Genomic DNA, 15258 nt, shown 5'->3' with positions numbered 1-15258 from the left:
AAAAATGCAAGAATCACTGTTGTCTTCCACAGTAAATCAATACAGTACATTGTTATTCTGTCCTTTTATCGAAATTCTACTCTCTCCAAAAAAGCATCTTAGCACAGCAGTACAGAGCTGCCAGCCCCTTCACAATGGATTTTTTTCTGGTGTTGAATATGATACTATTTGAAGCAACTCAGCACCCTCTCAAACTTGTCCCTAGGGATTCCAGCTTCAAAGAGATTGTCTACACTAGTGTACAACAGCAGAGTCTGCAAACTATGGGTTGGTAAATTGGATAAATCCTGCCACCGCAGTAGATCTATTTAAGGACTCTGATCTTCAGATGGTTTCAGTCAACTTTTTAAGTAGATGAGGACTGAAGAACACCAATCAAAGAGCTGTTATTATTTTATGAAAACTTGCAAATGCCGTAAGGAACAAATGAGTATTTGTCTGTTTAAAATATACAACGTTTTACTAAGGGCAACATTAAAATTTCTTCATTTGGATTCTTGTGGGCTAAAACATACAGATAGTTCCAGTAAGATTACCCTAACAACCCATTTAAAGGATAGAAGATTCAGAAACACCTGTGTGTGATAAAATGCAGACTAAACTGGAAGTAAAAAACAGTGCAAATACCATCCAGCCAGAGTATCTGGTGCAGTACAGCCAAAGACCTTCCAGAGCGAAACTAACATAGTATTGGAAATAGTAGTGATACACATTAAATTGATTACTGCCTCAATAGACAAAACTTGCAATCCATGACAAAAAGGATTTTTGTTTAACTCCATTTGTCACCAGCAAGACCCCAAGACCTGATTATTTTTGCTGTCCACCTGCATGAAGCACCAAACTTAGCTCACATTTTCCTCAGGTTCTTTTTCCCAGCTTACCTTTTAACTCAGGCAAAACACCCACAGGCAAAGCACCCCGTGACAGAAATGGAAACTACCCCCAGCAAGCAGTCAGACTAAGAGCTCTGCAGGCCCCAGACCACCCAGGCCAGCTTGAGAGCAACCCTGACTCCTATTGAGGCAGATGGACCATGGAATGACCAGACAGTTACCTCTACCTCATTGTAATGCTGAAGTCTCCATTCAAAGAGGAGTATAGACAAGTAGCGGCATGGGCACCTTCTGCAACACTAGAAAGACTGCAAGACCTGCAAGGCAGGTCTAGAAACTATTGCGTAATTCTATTTCACTGGTATCAAAAAATATTTCAACTCTTACACTCTACTTATAATACTTTCAACTCTTACTCTTCTACTTACACAGGTAGAATGAATTGTGTACCCACCACATATGGAGGCACTGCTTTGATGGTCTTATAATTCAAGTTAAGATCTAAAAAAAACACCAGCTGTGAAAGCAACATAAATGGATTTTAACCTGTACTTTGCCTGTTAAGTTCCCATGCCTGGAGAAGCTAATGTCAACTCACGATGTGATACTCAATTTGTACAATAAATTATGAACCTTGAAAAAAACCTGAAAACAAAAAACCAAGAGGAACAGAAATGTCATGAACCTACAACGTATGTACAGGTCCATTTCCTCAGGGCACATGCATGAGCGACCTTTTGTGCTCATCTCTACATACAGTGACAAAACTCCCCTTTCTGAATATTCATCCTAACCCTGAAAAAGAGAAACCCATTTACCCTTACTTAGCGGGTCATGATTTTAGAAGTTACTCTCTAGGACCTCCTTATCTGCTGCCAGTAAAGTTTCCTTTGTGTGATAACTCCACTTGCTTGTAATTCCTATCTATAACTCACCAAGGAACAAACTCACATTAGCTGGATTACACATCCTCGGATGCCTTGGAAGTTTTAGGAAAGAGTAAGAGAGAAAACCATGTTTAAATGTTTATTTGGCTGAAATGGGTTAAGCCATTCTGACTTGTATTCCTTCCTTTCTGGCTAAATCTACGTCTGATCTGGGAAAAGTGGTAGAGTGCAGGCTTCTGGGGATAATCTTATAGAATGAGGAATCAAGAGGCCAAAGAAACATAGTTTTTTTCTAACTCTTGCTTAATTGTTTTTTCATGATTAAAATGGAATTGGAGATTTTGTTGTGGTTGTTGTTATATAACCTGTATTCCTTTTAATTATGTTCCAAATGTACTTATTTGTCATAAAAGTTTGAAAGTGATATAGAATTATACTGAGGACAATCAAATAAAGTAAAGGATTACAATTTCATGGTATATTGAGTTCTGGCGAATTTGAGTTGTTTTGCATTAAGATTCTGGTCTGTATGTATTAGAATAATAGTTAACCATGCTGCCTTACTTGGATTCTTGCCCATTTTGTCAAAAAGTAGAATTCAAATAAGAAAGTAAGTGTTCATAAATTGTGTTCAAATGGGACCAAATGTGCACCCAGAATATGATTAAAAAGGGCCTTTTGTGATGATACATAGACACAGAAAGAAATTAATACTGCATACCCATGTGTTTTATTGGGTGAAATTCTGTAAGGTGAGTTTCATAAAACAAATTTCCATCCTGTTTGTTCAGCTGGTTTGCCCATCACGTTTAACATTTCTCATTGCACTAGCACTTATTCTAACTTTTACTTTTGTTTCAAATACTAAGACAATGCACTATATTTTCCATCTACTGAAGCATTCCTAAAGCTTCATAAAGAAAATATGGGTTAAGATTAATGTCTTTGATCAGTCATTCACCTCTCATTGTTAGTCCACCCTTTAAAATTGCACTGCATGGTAAGTTATCTAGACACATTATGTAGCGAGGTCCTTATGAACCAAGGGCCTAGAAACAACTGTTCAACTATACACAGAAAAAAAAAAATACAAGAAAAAGAGGAATGGAGTATTTAGCTTCCATCCTTTAAGGCATAACTTAAATATACTTTATTTCAAGTCTTCAATAAAGACTTGATTCTCCTCAAAAGCAGTGACCTTTTTTTTTCACTGAAGTTCGATATTCCTCGTCAAAATTTTAATGGGCAGTCCCTTGATGGCAGGTTCTTTGAGGAAGGGGGCCCTGTCTGATTTATCTTCTTATTCACTGCAGTGCCTCACAGGAGGAGGAACTTAATAAATAGTAACTTATTAAATATTCTTCAGTAAGTAAATGAAGACAAACCAATTTTAATGAAATGTCTCTTTAACAATACCTATAAATCCCATGTAACTATGAACTAACTCCAAGTAATATCTTGCCACAAAAGACAGACATTTTATACATTGCTCCTAATACCCAGAACATAATTCACTAGACAGATGTACAATTTGCTGGAGGGCTCCTCTTGGTCATCTAGAAGTTAGGCAGCACAATGGGGACTCAGAGGTCAGGGTCTACTTACAGACATGTTTTAGCCTGCAGAGTTTTGAAAAACATCATGTAACTTGTTGCCAACACTGCAAAAATTAGGGCGTTCTACATATAAATTTGCATTTCCAGATTGTCTTGGAAAAGTGAACTGACCACCCTGGACTCACATCTCTGCATGCCAACATTTGGATGAGGCTAAGACACTGCTGATCCCTTGATTGGAGCACATGTTCTTCTGAGCACCAAGATGCCCACCTACTAGTCTTCACTTAGCTTCCTGAGTGCCCTAATCATCTGAAGTAGTATCACCTTCTTCTAAGGCTTTAAAAATTACTTTAAAAATATGGTTAATTGGGAAATAATGCTAATTGTTAGCTGTAGCAGGCTGAATACTGAATCCCCCCAAATGTCCAAGTCCTAATCTCCAGAATCTATGAAGATGTTATTTTATAAGGAAAAGGGATGTGCAGATATAATAAAATTAAGAAACTTGAGATGGAGAGATTATCTTGGATTACCATGTGCCTCTTTAAAAATAGAAGAAAGCAAAGAAATATGACTTGAGAAAGTCTTAGCCTGCCATTGCTAGCTTCAAAGGTGGAAGGAGGGGTCATGAGACAAGGAAGGCAGGCATCTGCTAGAAACTAGAAAAAAAAGAAAGAGATTTTCCCCTGGCAAAGAAAGAGATTCTCCCCTGGCAAGAACACGGTCTTGCCAGCACCTCGATTTTAGCCCACTGAGACACATTTCAGACCTCTGACCTCTGTGTTGTAAAATAACAAATTTGTGTTAAGTTGCTAAATTTGTGATAAACTGTTACATCTGCAAAAGAAAACTGATACAATGTCTTACGTGTAAAGCATTGTTCAATTTAAGGTTCCTGAAGCAGTAGTTATAAGAACTTATAAAGATACTGATATGGTGGTTATAAATTAAATATTGAAGATTCAAGTAGGCAGGTATATAACATTTAACTGAATTTAATTTCTAATTCCAAGCCCTGCTTTTACCTTATATGAAAAATACACTCTAGTCACTTCTGGGTATTATCAGATTTTAATTTATTCAATAAATTTAGGTTAAATATATAGTTATGTTTATATATTCTTTTATGCAACAAATATTTATTGAGGGCTAACATACGCTCTTGTTTTAGGCCCTGGGGATAAAAGGGGTGATAAGACAGCCAAAGCCTCTGACTTCTTAGAGCTGGTATTGTACTTGAGGATAAAGAAAACAAATACACAAACAAATTATTAGTATAAGTGTTGTGCTAAATGTGAGGAAGAAAAAAAAGCTTAAGAAGGGGAAAAAGAATAATGCAAATTTCTATTTTAGATAAATATGGTATAATTAAAAATACATATTTGGTCTCTGTTTCCAGCACAGAGATACTAAGACCCTTAGAATTACCTAATGATAGGAGTGTCTTTTATTCCATGCGTAACTTTCAATCACACCTGAGTTCATGCTAATAAGGCGACTTGGTGTTGGGGCTGGGGAAGGGTTGGGGCTAGGTAGCCTCAGAGTGGAGTTGGTCACCAGAAAGACCAAGTGATAGGGAGTTAAAAATTTTAGCCTAAACACCAACTTTTGAAGGAGAGGGGAGCTGAAGATTGAGCTCTACAATCATTCTTGAACAAAGAGGATCAGAGAGCTTCCACGTTGGTGAATATATCCACATGCTAGGAGCGTAACATACCCCAACTCCACAGCAACAGACATTCCTACACTTGGGATCCTTCTGGATCTAGCCCTCTCATCCTCTTCATCTGGCTGTTCATTTGTATCCTTTATAAATGAAACAGTAAACATAAATGATGTGTTTTCCTGAGTTCTGTGAACTATTCTAGAAATTATCAGATCTGAGGAGGGGATTGTAGGAACCTGCAATTTATAGCTGATCAGTTCAAGGTACAAGTGGCCCAGGATTTTGACTGGCATCTGTAATAGGAAGCAGTCGTGTGGGACTGAGACCTTCCATCTGTGGGATCCATGTTGACTCTCTATAGTTAGTGGCAGAATTGAATTGAATCGATGGATATGAAATAGGTTTCAGAGAACTGGAAAACTGATTAGTGGTATAAGAAAAGACACCAGATATTCGGTGCCAGAGGAAAAAAACCTCCCAAAAGGATTATCAGAGAATATCTCTAAGGAAGTGACATCCACAAAGAAAATTCTGGGAAGAACATTTTAGGGATATAAAAGACAAAATGTAAAAATCTCAATATTTAAGGAACATAGCATGAAAGATAAGCAAAGATTATATCTTATAGGTATTTGCAAGCCATGATAAGATTTTTATTTTTAAGTGTGATGTGAAAATGTTGAGAAAACTGTGAAGTGGCCTATTTTATATTTTTAAAAGACTGATTGCTATGTGGAGGACAAACTCTAGATGGGCAAGAGTGAAAGCAGGAGATAGAACTTAAGAAGCTGTTGTGATAATCCAAGAGGTGATGAAAAGTGGTTGGAAAGGGTTTATATTTTAGATACAGTGCTGACAGTAATTCCTTAATGTAAGTGATGTGGGTTATTAGTAAAGTAAGGATGATACTTGAGTATAAACAATGAATATCTGACAAGTTGTTTTATTTATTGAGTTAAAGTAGACTGGAGGAGAAGCAGCACTGGGGGATAGAGTCAGGGCCAGCTTCATGGGTATGAAACCAACGCAGTCACATAGTTCTCCATTCCCAGAAGGGCCCCACATTGGGGTTTAATGCCCTGTGTTGGCCATCTTGATATTTTTAATAATTTTATCTTTGATTTTGTGTTTTGTAAATGAAATCCAATGGGACACTGGAGCCTCAATTCCTGCTGATATTCTGCTTCCCTAAGATGAGATCTTAACAGACACCCCAGACACTGTACAGCCTTGTCCTCCCCACCCCATCGGTGACTGCTATAGCCTTCCCCCCGGGGAGGCAAGCTCACCGTGGTTTTCCCAGGCCACCCCACATCCAGATACCTACCATGACCATGCATGAAGGTTGCAATACCCTTAGAAAAGGCAGTAGTCTGTGGAAGGGGAGATGCCTGGCTTGACTACCCTGCCTCTACCTCAGGTACAACCTGTAGTTCCTGCTGCTGCCATCTCTCCTGGCCCAGTGATGGTCTGCATTTGTCCATGATTATTTTCCCATTTTGAAGGACCATGACATTAAATACCAAATGAAAATTACCATGATTACTTGCGAGAGAGAGAGAGAGAGAGAGAGAGAGAGAGCACAAAAGGGGGGAAAGCTTTGTTTTAATACCTTTAATACCTTTAAGATACCTTTAATACCTTTCCTACTTTTTGAACAAGATACCGTTTTCATTTTGCCCTTGCTTCTGCAAATTATGTAGCCAATTCTGATTAGAGCTGAAAAATATTCCTTTTGGAAATGTCAAATTTGAGGTTCCAATTAGGCACCTACTTATAGATGTTGAGCAGGCAGCTAGATACACAGTCTGGAGAACAAGAGAAAGTAAGTGATGGAGTCATGTCTGAGAGTCATCGGCATATGGATGGCATTTTAAACCTTTCAAACTCGCCCTACCCATCCACCTGCCCATTTGGAGACGTTAAATTCCAAAAGGCATCAGTGTGTGTAATGGAGAGTTCTATTGTTAATCTGTTTCAGGTCTGTTCTGCCACACCGCAAAATGTTCTTCATGTCAACTACTCTTTTAAGTGAGACCCACTTCTTAACAGAGCTGATAAATTTCTCATTGTAGTCTTTGCTCTCAGAACCTGTGCACTCTGAATTCACTGATATGTCCAATGTCATTAAGATAAAACAAATCATTCCCTGGGTTCTCCTTGTCCCAACTATCAGAAAGGCCCCATTCAGGGCACCTGGGTGGCTCAGTGGGTTAAAGCCTCTGCCTTCGGCTCAGGTCTTGATCCCAGAGTCCTGGGATCAAGCCCAGTATCAGGCTCTCTGCTCAGCAGGGAGCCAGACCCCTGCCTCCCCGGCTGCCTGCCTCTCTGCCTGTTTGTGATCTCTGTCGTCAAATAAATAAATAAATAATCTTTTTTTTTTTTTTTAAGGCCCCTTTGGATCCACTGATCCTCACTTGGCTCTTATCAGCCCCCTTAGATTTGACTGATGTTCCAAACCCATATGAGCCAATGGGAAGACTTAGAGCCAGCAGCAGGGAATCACTCTAACCTAAGATCACCCCTGATCTCAACCAACTCTGGTAGAAGAAACTACAACCAAAGATCCTAGTAGAAAATGTCAGATGGCACTGGTCTAGTCTATTGTGTTCTCCAATGTAAAGAAGGATTTCTTCTTATTATTACCAACGGATGAATATGGAAAGTTAAACACTATACCTACTATTCCCCGAACTCACACCGTCAAATCTACTTTCTTAATCCATCTTTGAGCTTCTCTGGCCTTTTGTATGGTCTAGATTAAAACAAAACAAAACAAAACAAAACAAAAAACAACCAACCAACCAACCAATCAAAAAAACCCTCTTCTGCCAGATTACATACCCTGTAAACTATTTCTTACAGCTGGTGAGTGCTTTTTGAACTCCAAAACTAAGAATTTGTCATTTTTTCCTGATGTTTTCCTGATAAGTCCCCCTGGAAACTTCGAATGGAGATGGCCAATGAAGAAGAAAAAAACTTACTGGCTACCATCTCAAATTATTACTCAAACACCCTCCTTTAAACTGCTGCTATAGAATCAATGTGTCCCCTAAAAATTTGTATGTTGAAACTTAATCCCAATGTAATGGTATTTGGCCGTGGGACCTTTGGGAAATTATTAGCTCATGAGGGCTCTTATAAATGAGATTGGTACCCTTATAGAAGAGACCTCAGAGAACAACTTCACCCCTTCTATTAGAGGACATAGCAAGATGACCAGCAATGGGCTCTCACCAGACACAGAATCTTCCAACCGTGATCTTGGATTTCTCAGCCTTTAGAACTGTGAGAAATAAATGTCTGCTATTTAAGCCACCCAGTGTATGGTATTGTGTTATAGCAGCCTGGATGGACTATGACAAGGTTATTACATCATTAGAGTACACTTTGCAGAAAACACACTTTATAAATTTCAAACAGTAATATGCCAGCATTCTGGGTCACTACATACAGGATTTTATTTCCCAGGGTGGTGGGGGTTGGGGGGCAGGAGGTCATGAAGAAAAAGATTTCTACCACTTGGACTTCAGGGCACCTCTTCAAAACCCATATACCCATGAAGACAGATGTCCCAACACACCTCCAAAATCCCCTGAGGAATTGGACTAAAGTTACTCACTAAAATAAAGATATCTTGGTGAGAAGAGAATGATTAGTTCTGCTAAGCATTTTCAAACCCTTAAGACCATAAGGTCCCGTTTGACTGAGTAACAATGAGTGCTCAGGATAAAAACCCTTACTCCATGGAGCTTCCCTTTCAGACTGTGGTCAGCTCTCTCTCATACTGACTTCCTTTGATGAAGCTTCCCCTAGCACCCAGTTTCATTGCTGACCTCATAGTGCTGACCCAATCCAAGATTCCTCTTCCCAATCAGTCTTATCATTAAGCACTTTTATCTTCCTAATCATGGAAAGCCCTTTGTGACCTAGCCCAGACGTACCACTCCCCTTTGGTCAATTTGGGAATATAAAGCTGTATATAAGTAAATTCTCTGCTCATATTATGATATGCCAACATTTCATGATTAATTGTACTCTGCCCCTATCTCTAGCACAAACTTCACAACTACCTTTACGATGCTGACTCCTATAAATCCTTTACGACTGAGCGCAAGTATCATTTCCCTCCTGAAGCTCCTGTGTTATACTGGATTAAAATTTGCAAAATTTCTAGAGTTTTTCCTTGAGGGCACTCTGTGTATCCCACCCTATTGCACTGAAGAGTGACCATGTACCCAGATTTAGCCAAATAATGAAGTTTTAGTGCAGTCTCCAATATTGCTCTTACTTCAATACCACTGCAAAATCAGGGAATTTCCAAAACCACTGTAAAGTTTGGTAATTCCCTAGAGGGACTCACAGAATTCACTGTATGCTATTGTAATAACATAGTGAATTACTACAGAGAAAGAATACAGATGAAGAATATAGCCAAAGGAAGCATCTCTAGAGCAGGGTCTGAGAAGGCTCCAAATGTGAGGGTTCTGTTGTGCTCAGGACCCATTACCTTCTCAGTGTCAATGTGTGACAATATGCAGAGAGACACTTAAGCTCTGAGTCCAGAGTTTTTACTAAGACTTCAATACACAGACATGATAGACTAAGTGATTACCCAAGACACTGAACTTAGGTCTCTAAGTCAACTGATACCGCACAAACCAAAACTCTCACATGGGCGGTCTTTGGGACATGGCCACCCCCACCCTAGCATCAAGTACAGGCTAGCTAGTACTCACTCTAAAGAAAGACACTCTAATCAGGAGCTGAGGGAAAAAGCCAAACCTTTGTTTGGCAAGGCTAAATTCTTTACTATACGTTATGTGACTAGCTTTGGCCAGTGACAGCAACTGAAATGATGTGTGTCATTTGAAAAGCCATTGTAGGGGTTTTCCATATCTCTCTTCCCTCTACCCTGTGTTCCAGATGGGGGTGTTTCATCAGTCTCAGTCTCCAGCCATGACAAGCAAAATCTCTTTCTTTACCTATTACGGACATATAGCACAAGGGAGAAACAAATCTTTGTTTAGGTAAGCCTCTAAAGTTTGGGGTTCTTTGCTATCATAGCATAACCCAGCTGATCATAACTGATAACACCTACCAAGAATTCCCAGATTAGATTAGGTCTTTCTTTGTGTGGTCTCAAAGAACTAGTGTATGCCTCATGAGTTGGTCAAGACCAAGACATATTGTCACAGATTGCTGAGTCAGCCAGAAAACATGTTCTATTAGACCTATATAGTATTTCATAAAGTGTTATTAGTTGGTAACATTTTCAATTTAAGTGTTTGTAAAGAAAAGCCAAATTTCTAGGTTTTAATAAAATAAATTTAGAAATTTTGTCACGTTCCAAATGTCTGCAAAATAACAACCAGCTAAGCTACATCAGTTTACCCCCTTTAATAGAAAATGTGATCTCTAGAAGAACACAGCCCCTAGCAGGCCTAGTTTATCCCTCATGTAGCCTGACTGGTCCCTGTAGATACCTGAGGTTGCAATCTCTTAAATCTGTCCAACAGTTACTGGTAAGGGAGAAGATTAGTTAGAAAAAAAAAAAAAGACATAGGGAATTTAATTTCCATTAACAATATTACTCTGTTGAAAACAATTTATAACACACAGACTATAACATAATTTAACTTATTTGAAATTTACAGGTAATATTAGTTGCTCTAATGACTTAGAGGGAACATTCATTGATCTAATAACAATTTCTCATTCAAAATATGGTTAAAATTGCATTTCCACTATATTTATATTTAGAAAATAATTTCTACTTTTCAGTAATTCCTTTTTTGTAACTTATTTTATTTAAATTCAATTAGTTAACAGTATATCATTAGTTTCAGTAGAGTTCAATTATTTATCAGTTGCATTTAACAGCCAGTGCTTATTACATCCTGTGCCCTCCTTAATGCCCAATACCCATTACCACATCCCTCCACCAACTTCCTCTCCAGCAACCCTCAGTTTGTTCCCTATAGTTAAAAGTCTCTTATGGTTTGTCCCCCTTTCTGATTTTATCTCACCTTATTTTTCCCTCTCTTCTTCTATGATCCTCTATTTCTTAAATTCCACATATGAGTAAAACCATAAGATAATTGTCTTTCTCTGGCTGACTTATTTCACTCAGCATAATACCTTCCAGTTCCATCCACATTGATTAAATGCTAAGATTTCATCCTTTTTGATGGCTAATAGTCTACCATACACACACACACACACACACCTTCCAGTTTCATCTATATTGATGTAAATGCTGATTTCATTCTTTTTGATGGCTGAATAATAGTCCATCATATATATACATATGCATATGTATATATATATAAATAAATTCTTTATTTATTCATCTACCAATGGACACTTGGGCTCTTTCCATAGTTTGGCTATTGTGGATACTGCTGCTATCAACATTGGGGTGCAGGTGATATAGGATCATAACTTTATCCTTTGGGTAAACACCTAGTAGTACAATCGCTAGGTCATAGGGTAGCTCTATTTTTAACTTCTTGAGGAATCTCCATATCGTTTTCCAGAGCAGCTTGCATTTTCACAAACGGTGTAAGAGGGTTCCCCTTTCTCCGCATCCTTGCCAAAATTTGTTTCCTGACTTGTGATTTTTAGCCATTCTGACTAGTGTGAAATGGTAATTCATTTTGTTTGATTTTCTTTTATTTTTCTGAATGTGCCTACAACTTTTGGGGCTATAGATTCAGTTAACTAAATAAGTAGTTCATTTAATTAATTTGTCTTTGCTGGAAAGTAGGGCTAGGTTTTTCACCTTTGGGCTTGAGAACCCTCCTATAGCCTGATGATTGTAGGTGACTGCTAGCTGCCTAATGGTTTGGTAGCTGGCCATGGTTTTCCAGGCTACATACATGTGCTTAGCACCACAGAGATAAGCTGGAGCTGATAGGGAATATCTTCACATTTCTACACAAGGGCCCCATCTGTTTTGGTGCCAGTAGGACCAAGTTCATTTTGATATTCATACAATTAATCATATCAGAGTATCTGAATTAAATGGCATTTACTTCAATTTAGTCCAGTAATATCTGGCACCTTAAACATTGTTTCTGCTGGACTATCCCTTGGGAGATTGGCTTGCACTCATCACAGCTCTTATCTGACTGTAGAGACTTTACTTATGAATATGCAGTTTAGAACTGATAAGCTTCTCAGTAGCAGTGACTGCTTCTCATACATCTTTTATACTTCGCTTTCCATATATACATACGTATATATATATATACTTATTTTCATATAGAAAAAAAATGAGAATTTTGTTATTTTTCCATCTTCTCTTCTAATGATTAATCACATGTACATGGAGTTCCTACTTGCTCCTGACCATCAGTTAGCCCCAATTTACAGTGGAAATGAGAATTGAGAACTCTTCCATTTTCAATTTCTGACAAGGACTTTATGGCTCTTCCAGAACTGCACATTATTATTTGTTACGTAGTATTACTAGCAAATTGTATGTTTTCTTTAAATACTTATTCTTTAGGACATCCTTCTTTTTCTCAGAATTTAATAGTGCTTTTGCTTTTTATGAGGTTTGTTTTAGAAAATAGAGACACCACCATTCCATTTAGATGATTCTTAATTTGAATATCCAAAATGTGCCCAGTTTTTCCAGTAGTGTGTTTCATGAGACAGAAGGGAAAAGTTAAGAATGCATATATGTGGAACCAAATACATTTTGTGACTGATTACACATTTTGTGAAACAGCTGGAAAAGAGAATGTTGATTGATGCCTGGTCACTGTGGTTGCGTGCCCATTGCCAATGAAAATGTAGCTCAAATACACAAATATTTTTAAATATGCTGCATGGATGTTTCCTTGTTGCCAAAAAGAAAATATGCTGCACAATTGTTATGTAAACCCTTGTGTTATTCCCACTGCACAAACATTTTGCAGATGTTTCCCCATGAAAACATTCTAAAACTTATACTTGGCTGCCTTTGCTCACCTAAAGTTATTCTGCAATAACTATTTTGTTTTGGATACAGTTCATTATTGGGTTTCGTGGTTGAACAAATGAAGGGTAAGAAACACAGAATTCAGAATCTAAAAAAAACTACCTTATGTTATTAATATTACAGTGCTCTAATGATTTCTTCTATTTCTATCATAAATGAACATTGAGAATTCAAAAGAAACAAACATACAAAAAGGAAGGGTGGGAGGTCTCTGAAGTTCTGAAAACAGAGTGACTATTTTAGCTATGCCCACATGGATTAGCGTCCCCAAATGTAAGACTGTCTTATAACCCCACCCTTCTCGATTTGAGCAAGAACTCTCAGCTTTGTGATACAGTTTGGCAATTGAGAATGAAGTCATGGTAAAGGAGAGGAGACATTCTATCCCACAAGAAATTCAGACTCCAATCTCCATAACCTTACTATGAGCTCATGACTCTCCTTTATCTACATATCTAGAATCTAGATTAGAAATGATGCTGTACAATAAATTGGGAAGAGGAAACAACATAGATGGATTTTTAAAATTTACTACACAACAAAAACAGTTGTGTTTTTACACATTATTATACGTTACACATAAAAGAAAAGAAATTGGAAGCTTTTATGCTTCACTTGAACGATGGGGACTCACAAACAAAAAATATGCATATAATGCTTTAAGGTTGCGGTTAAGAATGCCATTTTATTTATTTATTTTTTTTAATTTTTTATTTTTGATAAACATATATTTTTATCCCCAGGGGTACAGGTCTGTGAATCGCCAGGTTTACACACTTCACAGCACTCACCTTAGCACATACCCTCCCCAATGTCCATAACCCCACACCCTTCTCCCAACCCCCCTCCCCCCAGCAACCTTCAGTTTGTTTTGTGAGATTAAGAATGCCATTTTAAATGAGATAGTCTTGAAAACAAACGATTCAGATGCTTACAACTTGTGTAACCTTTGACATTTTAGTTAATCTGTCCAAACTTTCATGTCCTAATGATAGTAAAAATATTAAAACTAACATTTACTGAGGGCTTACCATATGCCAGACAGTCTGATTATGAGAACATGTTATTTCATTTAATTCCACAAAAATCCTATGGGATTAATACTGTATTATTATTCCCATTTTACAGATAATGAAATTAAGGCACAAACAATACAAATTTATTTTTATTTATATATTTAGCAAATCCTTATGCTATGTGCTCAGCCTCCTTCCAGGCACTTTATGAATATTCATACATAACTATTGAGTAAAACAGAATTTTCCTTATTTTATAGACACAGAGAGGTAAAGTAACTTCCCAAAGTCACACTCAATAAGTGGTAGAATGGGGATTTAAACCCTGTCAGCATGATTCTACAGTGTACTTTAAAACCACTAGGTATTACCACCTCTTAGGGTATCTACGCAGATTGAAATACATCATGTTGGCACATGATAAACACAATAAAATGTTAACTATTATTATTGTTATGAGTTTATTCTGAAGATTAAGAAAGCTCATTTAAAATGTTGATAAATCAAAAATAACGATGCAAAGGAGACAGGAACGAGGCATATTTTTAAACCCTGCTCTTTTACTGGGCAATTTTGAAAACTAGCAAGAAGGCTAGTGAGCTGGAACAGAGTGAACAAGCAGAGGAATAGAAAATGAGGTCAGACAGTTATCCAATCACACATAGCCTTGTAGCCCATTATAAAGACTGACTTTTTGTTCTTAGTGAGATGAAAAGCCATTGGTGATTTTTGAGAAAAGTCATAAAATGATGTGACTTAAAAGTTTTAATGGGATCACTCTGGCTGCTGTGTTGAGAAAAGAACAGCAGGGGATCAAGGGCAGAAGCACAAGGTACTATTATTTCATGAGGCTGAGAGAGGTTATGTAAATTGCCCAGGGTCTGTCAAAGAGTCAGTAGGCATCAAACAGGGTTTCCCACTCAGGCCTTCATGAGTTAACCATATGTGATGCTGAATGGGAGAATAGTGAAGACTCTGGACTGGCTTTTAGATCTTACTGGATCCAGACAAAGTGTGATGTTTTTCTGAGAATCTTTGACTTGGAAAAATTACTTCATACACTTAAAATTATGATTTTCTTAATGGCTAATTATTTGAGAAATATCTATGACAGCTAATACTTACTCTTACCCCACATCTATTTGTAACCAGGTAAATTGAGCAAACCATATCTCATTAATAAGTGTTTTTCACCAGATAATTTTCATAGCTATAAAAATTAGTGCTGTGCCTAATATCAGGATAAGCCTGTTTTGCTGTAAGAGATATTTCCTTTATGATTCCCTAGTGGTATTATCCTATAA

At 37.6% G+C, this 15258-nt stretch overlaps 1 pseudogene; it reads left to right on the top strand.

Annotated features, from left to right (window-relative positions):
* Nucleotides 1–1370, top strand: part of LOC111151987 — a 12763-nt pseudogene extending 11393 nt beyond the window's left edge.
* Nucleotides 1371–15258: the final 13888 nt, after the last annotated feature.

This window comes from Enhydra lutris, unplaced genomic scaffold (assembly GCF_002288905.1).
Source record: "Enhydra lutris kenyoni isolate GAN:26980312 unplaced genomic scaffold, ASM228890v2 scaffoldscaffold27, whole genome shotgun sequence".
In the NCBI taxonomy this organism is placed as follows: domain Eukaryota; kingdom Metazoa; phylum Chordata; class Mammalia; order Carnivora; family Mustelidae; genus Enhydra; species Enhydra lutris.
Note: the sequence above shows the minus strand (reverse complement) of the source record. Positions and strands in the feature narration are given on the sequence as shown.